Source organism: Rattus norvegicus, chromosome 18 (assembly GCF_021556685.1).
Source record: "Rattus norvegicus strain SHRSP/BbbUtx chromosome 18, alternate assembly SHRSP_T2T, whole genome shotgun sequence".
In the NCBI taxonomy this organism is placed as follows: domain Eukaryota; kingdom Metazoa; phylum Chordata; class Mammalia; order Rodentia; family Muridae; genus Rattus; species Rattus norvegicus.
In genome coordinates this window covers 20,671,464-20,683,585 of record NC_141551.1, presented here as the reverse complement: position 1 = coordinate 20,683,585, position 12,122 = coordinate 20,671,464, and the positions used below count along the sequence as shown (strand labels likewise).

The window sequence follows — 12,122 nt, the reverse complement described above, 5'->3', positions numbered from 1 at the left end:
TCACTCAATCTATGAATATAATAGAATCTCATTAGAAATAATTTCAGGTCTCAGTGGAAAAGAATGTGCCTAATCCTACAGACTCAATGCACGAGGGTGGAGAAATACCCAGGGATGCTATCCTTTCAGTGGAGAAGATGGTGGGGGGGTGGGGAGAGGAACTCTATGAGTAGGGGACCAGGAGTGGGGCAGTGTTTGTGACATAAATAAATAGATAAATAAATATAATTTCAATGATTTTTTTCTCTTTCGTTCTTTGTATCTTTCTTTCTTTCTCTTTTTTTTTCCTAGTTGTCTTTGGATCTATCTTAGGTCTTTGGGGCATCCCCCTTCCTATTGCTGGCCATTCAGGCAGTACCGAACATAGGGTTCTTCATGTGGTGTTAGACAAGTCATTGGTTAGCCACTCTCATGGGCTTTGAGTCACCTCTGCCCCAATACTTCTTGTAGGACTGGTCAGGTGTAGGTTGAAGGCTTGGTGGTTGGGTTGGTGACCTGGTCCCACCACTGGGACCTTGCCAGGTTTACTGAAGATGACTGATTCAGGTTCTATGTCCTCCATTACTAATAGTTCTTGAAAGGGTCATCCTCGAAGGTTCCAGAAAAATCCCTTAAATGTACTATCCCACAATTCAAGTTGTTTCTCCCCAACATTTTCCCTCTCATTCCATGGCCATTCTACTTGCTAAATCCAACCTTTTTCTTCTTCCCAGGAAGATCCATGCATTCCCCCTAGAGCTTTCTTTGATGTCACCCTCTTTGCTGCTTATGGATAAGATAAGCTCTCAGTTTAATTCTCCAACACCATGTCTGCTTGCCTGCTGCAACGTTTTTCAGCAGAATTGCCATGGGTTCACCCTCTGAAACTATAAGCAAGCCCCCAATTAAATCCTTATTTTATAAGTAGCTTTGTTCATGGTAGTCTTCACATCAATAGAACAGTAACCAAGACAGATGATAAAGACCTTACGAGATAATATAGAAAATATATTAAGAGGAAGTGTGAGTTTTGCAGATTATGAAACGTGAGATTATAATGTAACTGTAATGTTCAATATCACAAATAAATTGATACTAAATGTAATTATTGCCAAGTTGAATTTAACTGGATCATTCCAGAGTAATAGAATTTTGCTTGTGATGAAAATGTCATGGGTCATGGAAGGCTACAACCTCCTCTTTCTCCTTTTATGGACACTGGGTAAAGAAGAATGATTGGGTCTATAAGAGGACTCCTCAATTGAAGAAGCTGCTGGCAAGGCTAATGACTTGAGTCTATCCCTGGACATGATGGACAGGTTGCATCCACCACACGTAACACAGTATGTGTTTGACCCTCTCATTAAAAACAAAAAAGAATAAAAAATGTGAAAGATACAAAGGAGCATCCTGATCTAACATGATCTAATACCTTCGATATTGTTTTTTCTAATAATTAAGACTGATGAGTATATTAATATTGTAAAAATTATTATGATCACTAATTTCTATTGAACATCTTTCATTGTCTATTATGAGTAATTTGAATGTACGTATTCCAATTCTCACATCAGTGAAATGAGGTAGATAGTGAAATTTTACATTTTACTAATGAGAAGTCGTAATTCATCATGAGCCTCCACTCTAACATCTTGCATATGGAGCATCCATATTTCTGTCTGCTCTCAAGCACCAGGCCATACGTGTCTTTGTGTCTTTCACTGTTGGACATTCAACACATTCTGGACTGCACTAGGAAAGCACAAGAATCTCTGGCTGTCTTTCCTGTACCACTGACATATTTACTGACTTGACAGACTGTATTTATAGACTTCCTACCATCCACCTGGTCAAGTGTTTTTCTCCCTGAAGGTTCAATATAAGTACAGACTTCCCTTGGTGACAGTTCCTAATTTTAAACCAGAGTTTGACAATTACGTATTCCCATAGATAAATCTGGGTTTTGCATGTATTCAAAAGCAGGCATTGACTGGGAAGTGGATCGGCAGACATTGCTCCTTTGCCTTATCTGTGCCATTGTTCTTTGAAACCTTGATAGATGCTCTCTAGTTTATGATCACAGCCCCTTTTCTTCTTTTCTTAAATGCATAGAATGGAAAGGGCCAGCTGAGGACTTCTCGGTCTTTCCTCAGAGTAGCCTTATATCTTGAAGGAAAATTAGAAGGCAGTGGGCACATGCCATTATCAAATAATGACTTGAATTGGCAATACATAGGAGAAAATATAATTCACTGGATTGAATTTCAGTGGAAATGTGAATTGGGGATGGGTTTTATAAAGGAGAGATTGTCAGTTACTTGAAGAAACTAATAAGCTGATTTCCATCCATGAGGACAAAGGAGAAGAAAGTGAGGGAATCACCATTTTCTACTGTAACAATGACAGTTGGGAGGCTCTTATGCCTGTCCCAATGATAATAATTTCCATTTCGAAGGTTCCTCTTTTACGATCTTTGAAGTATTTTACAACAGGTTACTGCCATCCACCCTTACATTTCAAAGAGAATACAAATAACCCTACCCTCATTTTCCAACCAGCAAAAGTGACTTAAGAAAACCCGAATACATTTTGATTTTTTCCAAAGAAACTTTTAATAAAATGTGCTCAGTCATAATTGTGAAGAAAAAGAAAGAAATGTAAAATATGGGCACAAAATATCTCCCAAAGTCCCCACTGTCTTCTAGTAACTTACCTATTTAAAGGAGAAAATTGAAGAATAAGTGCAATATCATAATATATATATATATACATATATATATATATGCCATTGACTAATATCAGTTTAACCATTTTAAAATTTCATCTTTATCTACTTCTCTGATTCCAACTATGTTCTTTCTTCCAAAGAATCATATAATCTATGTCTAAGAGTAACGGAACAGACATATTGTCAGGTTAATTTTTTTTTTCTTTTCTTTTTTTCAGAGTTGGGGACCGAAGTCAGGTTAATTTTTGAGTATGGACAATTCAATTGCTTTCCCTTAAAACTAGAATAGAAATAAATAATCCATTTCTACACAAAATGGAATCCAAGACTACAACCATCTAGAATGGGAAAATACACTGTAAACAAAAAGGACTTCCATTTCTGGTTTAGAGGATACTTCACTTTTGTCTTGCTTCTGTCTCCCAATTTTCACTGATTAAAAATGCTCTCTGATCATGGCATGATAAACAGATGCAAAGAGAATAGTGGGGCAAGTCTTTGGTACCTGTAACTTGGAAGTGATGGTTATAGATACAAAGGGGGAGTTAAAACTGAGGGTGGGATTTAAGCAACCAACCCTCTATCATTAAACCATACATATTATTCTATATTGTTTGGATGGATCACATGCTAGCTATAATTATTCAAGTCTTTAAATATAAAAATGTGCTCTGGGAGAGATGTTAAGAAAACTCACTACTCTTGTGAAGGATACATATTCTTTTCTCAATCTTACATGGCAGTTCACAATTACCTTCAGTTCCAGTGAATCTGATACTATTTCTGGCCTCTGTGGGCTCTGCATGTATGTGGTGCAATATGTTCAGGCAAGTTCACAATATACTTATCAATAAACATACATAAACATTAAAAATAAAATAAATATAATAAGTGATGAGGGAGAAGTCATCCAGCATGCCAACTCTCTCACCTAATAGTCAATAAATTCTTGCTATTGATAGCTTTGGCTTTTCAAGCCAGGAAACAAAGAAAACCATTAAAACAGAGCAAGACAAGGAAACTCTCTTGCTAAATGCACAACCTGTGTTGTGGGTGAATATATGATTTATGTTCAAATGTGCTTGTAGATGGGTTTCCATGTATGTACATGAAAGGCTAGAGAAAGACATTGTGTATTTTTCTCTATCATACTTCTTATGTAGTTTTTCACACATGTTCTTTTCCTCAATTTGAAGTTCATGTTTTCTGTCTGGATTGGTTGTGCAGAAAGTTTTGGACAAGACTTTCTCCATCTTCTCACAACGAAGCTGGTATTGTAGCCATGTATTTACATACCTGTTTTCTACACGGTTTCATGGAATTGGACTCAGGATCTTGCACATACACAATCTCAAATATTTATAGTTTGAGCAACTGAGTTCTATCAAATTGCTCCATCAGTCATGGGTGTATGTTAAGTATTCTGTGCCTATTGCTATTGGAATAAACAAAGGAACTGGCTAACAGAAGTCAGATCCCACCATTTGTTTACATTTACATTCTGAGTTAAGGGCAGGGGAATTATTGCTTATAGCATAGTTTTAAGAACACACATGATCCGCACTCATTGATAAGTGCATATTAGCCCCAAAGCTCAGAATACTCAAGATACAATTCATTGACCATCTGAAGCTCAAGAAGAAGTAAGACCAAAATGGGGATGCTTCAGTCCTTCTTAGAAGGGGAAACAAAATACTTACAGGAGGTAGAGGGTAGGAGAGAGTTGAGAGGAAGAGGTAAGGGTGAGAGGTAGGAAGGGGGGTGTAGGTATGGGAAGAGACAGGATGATATACAGAGAGTCAGGAATTTGAACAGAGGTGTGTAACAATGGGGATGGGGAACTGGTGGTAATTGCCATCAAATCACAGATGCCAAGAAAACAAGAGGCTCCCAAGACCCGACAGGGATGAGATTAGCTGAAAAGCTGAACAAAGGTGAGGGAGACCATTTCCAGAGGTTAGGCAAGGCCCACGGTTGGGGGATGGGGCCACCCACTCATCTTCAAATTCTTAACCCAGAAGGACTTTGCCCAAATGAAGTATTGGGCAAAGTATGGAGCAGAGACTGAAGGAAAGGCCATCCAGAGACTTCCCTAACTGAGGATCCATCCTATATACAGACACCAGACCCAGACACTATCGCAAATACCAAGAAGTACTTGCTGACAGAAGCTTGTTATAGCTGTTGGGCTCTGCCAGAGCCTGACAAATGCAGAATGGGAGGCTCACAGTCAATCATTGAACTGAGCACAGGGACCTCAATGTAGGCATTAGAGAAATGATGGAAAGAGCTGAAGGGATTCGCAACCCCACAGGAAGAACAACAATATCAACCAACTTGACACCCCAGAACTCCCAGGGAAAAAAAGATCCAACCAAAGAGTACACACCAAGGGACCCTTGGATCCAACTGCATATGTAGCAGAGGATGGCCTTATCTGGCATCAGTAGGAGGAGAAGCCCTTGGTCCTGTGAAGGCTGGATTTCCCCAGTGTAGAAGAATGCCATGGTGCTAAGGTAGTAGTAGATGGTTGGGAGGGCAAGCACCCTCATAGAAGCAAGAGGAAGGGGATGGGATAGGGGGTTTCCAGAGGGTAAACTGGGAAAGGGGATAACATTTGAAGTATAAATACATAAAATATCCAAATGAAAAAAGAACAAAGTTAAATTTGAGGCTTTCTCAATGATTCCTTTATAGTCACATTAACTGTAGCTATATGTATTCACGTCTATTTAAGAAGACCATAGCTTGGGAAAGCAAGCCAGTGCTCAGGAAGTGTCATAGGGAAATACAAGGAGGGCTCAATGGTACCATCGTAATTATCACAGCACAGGATTTGTTTCTGTTCTCACTATAAGTGTATTGCTCTGACTGTATGAGTATATTAACTGGGTTATTTCTCGTAGCAATCCCATGAGGAAGATACTATATATTTTAAGGATCGATAATATTAAAAAACTTCAGAGTTAAAACAACATGTTCAAAATTTCACAGTTTGACCGACACAAATGCAGATCCAAGACATTACTAAAATACCACACTCATTTGTCATGAAAACTTTAATAGACAGCTGACATCTTGGTTCTTAATTAAAATGTTTTATCACGACATGTAGACATTGTGATAGAGCAAGGAATTTGCGTGGAAGCCAGACTTAATGATGATCTGGAAAAGTGATTTCTTCTGAGTACCCTTTAAGCTTATGAGGGACATTAGTGGAACAGAAGATAAAAGCTTTTGAGTTTTAATACTTAGACATTTCTGGCCTGCAGTAGAAGAGGCCTAATTCATTTTATTAGTAGAAAGGATTGCATTTTCTTGTGTGTGTGTGTGTGTGTGTGTGTGTGTGTGTGTGTGTGTGTGTGTGTGTGTTTGGTTTAAGGTAAAATAGACAAATTAGTGAAAATTACCATGCTGGTGGCACCAGTGAAATATGCTTCCAGCTTGTTTCATCTTTCTCTGGATCACTTTGGTTCTCAAAGATCTTTTGTGTTTCCATATAAATTTAAGGACTGCAGTCTCTATGAGTAATGGCATCAAAGTTCTGGTGGGGATTGCACTGAAGGTAGATGATTTCTGGTACAATAGCCATTTCATAATGTTAGTCCTTCCAGTCTATGAGTATAGGAGGTCCTTCAATCTTCTATTTTTCTTCAATGTGTTTCTAAAATCTTATTTTTTATATAAAAAACTGACCCCACCCATGGTCCCAACTCACAGAGATCCTCCCCCAATACCCTTCCCTTCACCTCTGAGGGGGTGGGCCCCTGGTTATCTCCCTATCCTGGCACATCAAATATCTGCCAGGGTGGACACATTCTCTCTCATTTAGGCCAGACGATGTAGCCCTGGAACAGATACCACAGACTCCAGTTTTATGGAAAGCCTCTGTCCCAGTTGGTTGGGAGGGGCATGGAAACTGGCCTGAATGTCTGCTACATATGTGCTGGTGGCCTTGTTCAAGACACTGTATGTTCTTTGGATGGTGGCTCAGTCTCTGAGAGCTCCCAGAAGTTCAGATTAGTTGCCTCTGTTGGTCTTCCTGTGGACTTCCCATCCCTTTCAGGACCTTCAATCTTTCTCCTGACCATAAAGGTCTGCAAACTCTGTCCAGTGTTTGGCTGTGGGTATCTGTTTCAGTCAGCTCTTGGGTAGAGTCTTTCAGGGTACAGTTATGCTAGGCTCCTGTCTGCAAGCAGAAGAGCATATCATTAATAATGTCCGGGATTGCTGTTTGCCCATGGGATGGATTTCAGGGTGGGCTGGTTATTGTTTAGCTGTTCCCTAAATATGTGCTCCATCTTTGTCATTGCTTTCTTTTAGACAGAACAAATTTGGGGTAGAAAGATTGTGGATGGACTGGTTCTACACGGGGGGTCCTGCCTGGCTAGAAGACATGTCCCTTTCAAGTTCTATGTCCCTGTTGTTAGACATCTTGATTAAGGTCACCCAAATTGATGGTTGGGACCTCCTCCATCTCAGGTCTCCTCCTATAGAATCCCGCTACTTTCCCTGCTTGGGGCTTCTCTCTTGTTTAACTTCATTGGGTCTGTAGAATGTATCATGGGTATTCTGAACATTGTGACAAATGACGTATCAGTGAGTACATGCCATATGTCCTTTTCAGGTCTGTATTACATTACTTAGAATGATATTTTTCTAGCTCCATCCATTTGTGTGCAAATTTATCACCCTCAAGTAATTCTGGCTACATTGTTATTTTGCCTTAAACAAAACTCAAGTCCAAATGGATCAAGGACCTCAACATAAAACCAGACACACTTAATCTCATAGAAGAGAAAGTGGGAAATAACCTTGAACATGTTGGTACAGGAAATAATTTCCTAAACAAACACCAATGGCTCATGCCCTAAGATTAACGATTGATAAATTGTACCTCATGAAATTGCAAAGCGTCTGTAAGGTAAGGATATTGCCAATAGGACAAAACAGCAGCACACAGGTTAAGATAAGATCTTCACTAACCCTACATCTGACAGAAGGCTAATATCCAAACTATATGAAGAACTCAAAAAGATTCCAAGATAGCAAATAACCCAATTAAAAATGGTGAACAGCACTGAAAGTGAACTGTTTACAGAGAAATATTGAATGACCGAGAAGCACATAATGAAATGCTCAACATCCTTAGTCATCAGGGAAATGCAAATCCAAACAATGCTGGGATTCCACCTTGTACCAATAAGAATGGTTAAGAACAAAAATGCAAGCATCAGAACATGCTGGTGAAGATGTGGAGAAAGGGGAACCATTGCTGGTTGTAGTACAAACTTGTAAAACCATTCTGGAAATTAATCTGTCAGTTTCTTAGAAAATTAGAAATAGTTCTATCTACGACTTCAGTCCGGTCGGTGGAGCTGTTCGGGTGACCGCGACGCACCCCGACTCCGCAGGAAGATGCTGGTGTTGGAGGTCACTAATGGCTGCTCCCTGGTATGGGGAGCCAAGGCGGTGCAGGCGCTGAGGGAGCGCCTGGGAGTCAGGGGACACACTGTGGGCGCCCTGCCTCTCTGGCCCGCCACAACTCGCACCTGGGCTTTCCTTTTCTGCTTTTCTGCTGCAGCCTGAAGAAGCCCGGCTCCTGGAGGAGATAGGCTCTGGGACCCTCGTCAGCGCCCCGCGTCCGGATCCCCGCAACCATGGCTTGGCCTTGGCATTGAGCAAAGTTTTCAGGATCAGAGCTCTTTGGCAGCAGAGGCCCAGCAGACCCGGGGACAGGAACTTCTAGAGAAGATCTTGGAAGGCCAGGCTGCTAAGAAGCAGAGGCTGGAACAGGATTCAGGGCAGATGAAGAAGGCCAAGAAGCTGGTGGAAGTGAAGCTACCCAAGGAAGTGAGACCAGTGATGATGATCAGGCTTCTGCAGAACAGGAAGGAGCAGATTTTTCATCCCTCCAACCAGGACCTTCAAATGGGGTGACTCCCTTACCAAGATCAGCCCTGCTTATCTAGCTGGCCACTGCCAGACCTCGGCCTGTAAAACCTAAGCCTCTGGACTGGCATGTGCAGACCAAAGCCTGGCCCTGTGCTGGCCGTCCTGCTCATGAGCTTGCTACCGCATCTACAGAGACCTGTGGGAGAGAAGCTTCTTCCTCAGTGCAGCTGGGAAGTTTGGTGGTGACTTCCTGGTCTATCCTGGTGATCTGCTGCGTTTCCATGCTCACTACATTGCACAATGCTGGTCTGCTGAGGACCCCATCCCACTTCAGGACCTGGTCTCTGTAGGCTGCCTGGGAAACCAGTGTCAGAAAGACTCTGCTTCTCTGCTCCCCTCAGCCTCATGGGAAGGTGATTTATACTTCCCTGCAGTGGGCCAGCCTGCAGTGAGCTGGCGACTGAGGGGGATGTGGCTGTGTGTGGCAAGAACCCTCCTCAATGGTCACCCCAGCTCATCTCCTCATGGAGACTTGTGCTCTCCTGCCCTGCCTGGTTCTGATTGCAGGGTTTTGAACACTACATCCTTTCTGATTTTTTGTTTGTTTGTTTGTTTTTTGTTTTTTTCCTGTCTTAAGGCAATTGCTGCCTGTGTTGCTCTGTATTCTATTTCCAAACTGAACTTGTTGAGAATGGAGACTGTTTTGTGTTTGGCTTCTCTGTTTCCTATGGGGCTTAGGTCCCAACAGTTCTCAATAAATTTGTTGAATTAAAAAAAAAGTTCTACCTAAAGAATTAGCTATACCACCCCTGGGCATATATCCAAAATATGCTCTACCATACTACAAGGATACTCACTCCATGATGTTCATATCAGCCTTGTGCATAATAGCCAGAAACAGGAAACCACCCAGATGTCCCTCATCCCAAGAATGGATACAGAAAATGTGGTTCATTTATACATTGGAATACTGTTCAGCTATTAAAAATAAGAGCATCATTAATTCCTCACATTCTTTCATCAGTGTTTTAAAGTTCTCATTGTAAAGGAAATACTTCAAACATCATCATGGTCAAAGGCTTTCCAAATAGCTGCCCGGTTTCCAGGAAATGCAGCCAACAATCAAAATGGCAAGTCAGGAAACTGACAAGGACAAGTAAACAACAACAAACATAAAATACTTCTGTTTAGCAAGACAATCAATTAATTGGTTGAAGTGTCAGCCTAAAGAAGGCAGAAATACTTTAATACACTAATATAATCTATATAGAATAGTTATATTAGACCATACAAAGAACTGAAGAGCTGAACAATAAACCATGAAAGCACCGAAATAATAAATGATTGAAATGGGAAGAAATGCAAACAAAAGCGACTTGAAATTCTATCTCCTTCTAGTCAGAACTTATAGTCAATAAATAAACAGAAGAAGAATTGTAGAACTATGGGAACCCTTACATAATCTTCGTGGAAATGTAAGCTAGTGCAGTTAATTTAGAGGTCAGTGTGGAGTTTTCTCTAAAAACTGAAAGAGAACTGTGAAATGGCCTGATGCACCACTCCTGGGATCGACCCAGACGATCTACACTGAGAGTTCACACAGACACTTGCACTTCCATACCTGTCACAGCACTACTCACAACAGCCGAGAACAGACCCCACCTAGCTATCCATCACAACAGGAATAAAAATAGAAAATACCGTTTGCATATATAATGGAATTCTTCATCCATGAAGAAGAACGGAGTCATGTCATTTCCAGGATAATCAGTACAATGGGAGGTAATCATATGCAATGAATTAAGTTTGTCACAGAAGAAAATATTGCATGTTGGCTCCCAGTTACAGCTTCTAAATTTCATAAAGATACATAGAATCAGACATGCACAAAAGATGTGAAAATAGAGGCAAAATTGTTTTGGGGAATGGAGGAAACTAATAGGGACAGAAGAGAGGGGAAAGAAAGAGGAAGGTAATGGGGTGGGGTATAACCTTAAAATACATCATAAACTTGAACAAATATGTTTTTGTTACCTAGTCTGAAATAAGATAACGAACAATCAAAACAACAGCAACAATAGCAACAACAACACCCCTGAAACTTCATGGAGAGGATTGTAGTATTCTCCACACTGATAAGTACTGAAGGTCTTGGACAGGAGGTCACAGTAGAGGTGGCAAAGGGTTCTAGGTGAAGAGAATGTTTTTACAATAACCCTTATTTACAACTGTTTCTACATGTACTGGATGACAAAGAGATAGCTTGAAATAAGGTGGTTAGAGTTCAGGGAGGCACAACGGGCCTCATTGGAGAGGAGGAGACAGTGACTTTTAAGAAGATTGCTACATTGTGGTGCAAAGATGAGATCCACTCATTTTTCTATACCCTGGATGCTCACATAACTTATGAGAAGTGGTATGGTGTGTGGTTTAGCATAATGTACTCACATATTCCTCTTTACCGTGAGCCATCCCAAGTTTTCTTAGAATGCATAATATGATGCCCTTTCTATTTGTATAGCTGCCATTCTGTGCTGTTCAGGGAACAATGGCAGGAAGTCTGTAGGGTTGAGTACTAATGATTTAAACTATTTTCTATCTGTGAATGACTGAATCCATAGATGCTGATTCTACAGATATTCAAGGTCAATTCTTTATCTGAAGTACTTAGTATCACGTTTAAATTAGCAAGAGGTATGACTGGAATTTAGAAGTTTCTGGAAGTTATTTTTAAATAAAAATATTTATTCACTTTACATCCCAACATCAGCACCCCATCTGCTCCCAGTAATCCCTCATACAGATCCTACTCCCCATTGTCCTTCCCCTTCTCCTCTCTCCCAAACTTCCTCAAGTCACTGCAGGCCTAGACACATCAACTCCCACTGAGGGCAGACAAAGATATCCAGTTAAGGGAACATGAGCAAGAGATTCAGGTACAGCCTTGCTCCAGTTGTTGTGGAACCAACATGCAGACCAAGCTGCACATGTGCTACACATGTGCAGGAGGCCCTAGGTCCTGCCCAAACTTGCTATTTGGTTTGGTGGTTCAGACTGTGGGTCTGGAAAACCTTTAAATAAGTCTTTCAATATGAAGCTACTAGGAGAAATGCCACTCATCCTTACAATAGATTTATCACACTAAAACAATTTCTAGTGCTGGGGAGATGGCTCAGCTAGCAATGTTCTGGCCGTACAATAGTGTGAATTTGACTTTGATCCCCCAGAACTCACATAAAAATCAGAGAGTGCTCGTATATGTTTGCAATGAGATGAGATCACTGGGGAGGTAGAGACAGGTGGATCCTGGGACTTTCTGTCCACAAATCCTAGCCTATCATGCAAATTCCATGTCAGTACAAGACTTTGATTTATATAAAAAGATGAATGGTTCTTGAAAAATGACACCTGAAGTTGCCTTCTGGCCTCCATATGCATGGTACATGCACTCCCAATTTCTACATACATCAGCACACACACACACACACACACACACACATATATATATATATATATATAT

General features: G+C 40.7%; 1 pseudogene; it reads left to right on the top strand.

Annotated features, from left to right (window-relative positions):
• Positions 1–8,125: 8,125 nt before the first annotated feature.
• Positions 8,126–9,070, top strand: Tsen34-ps1 (tRNA splicing endonuclease subunit 34, pseudogene 1; annotated as a pseudogene).
• Positions 9,071–12,122: the final 3,052 nt, after the last annotated feature.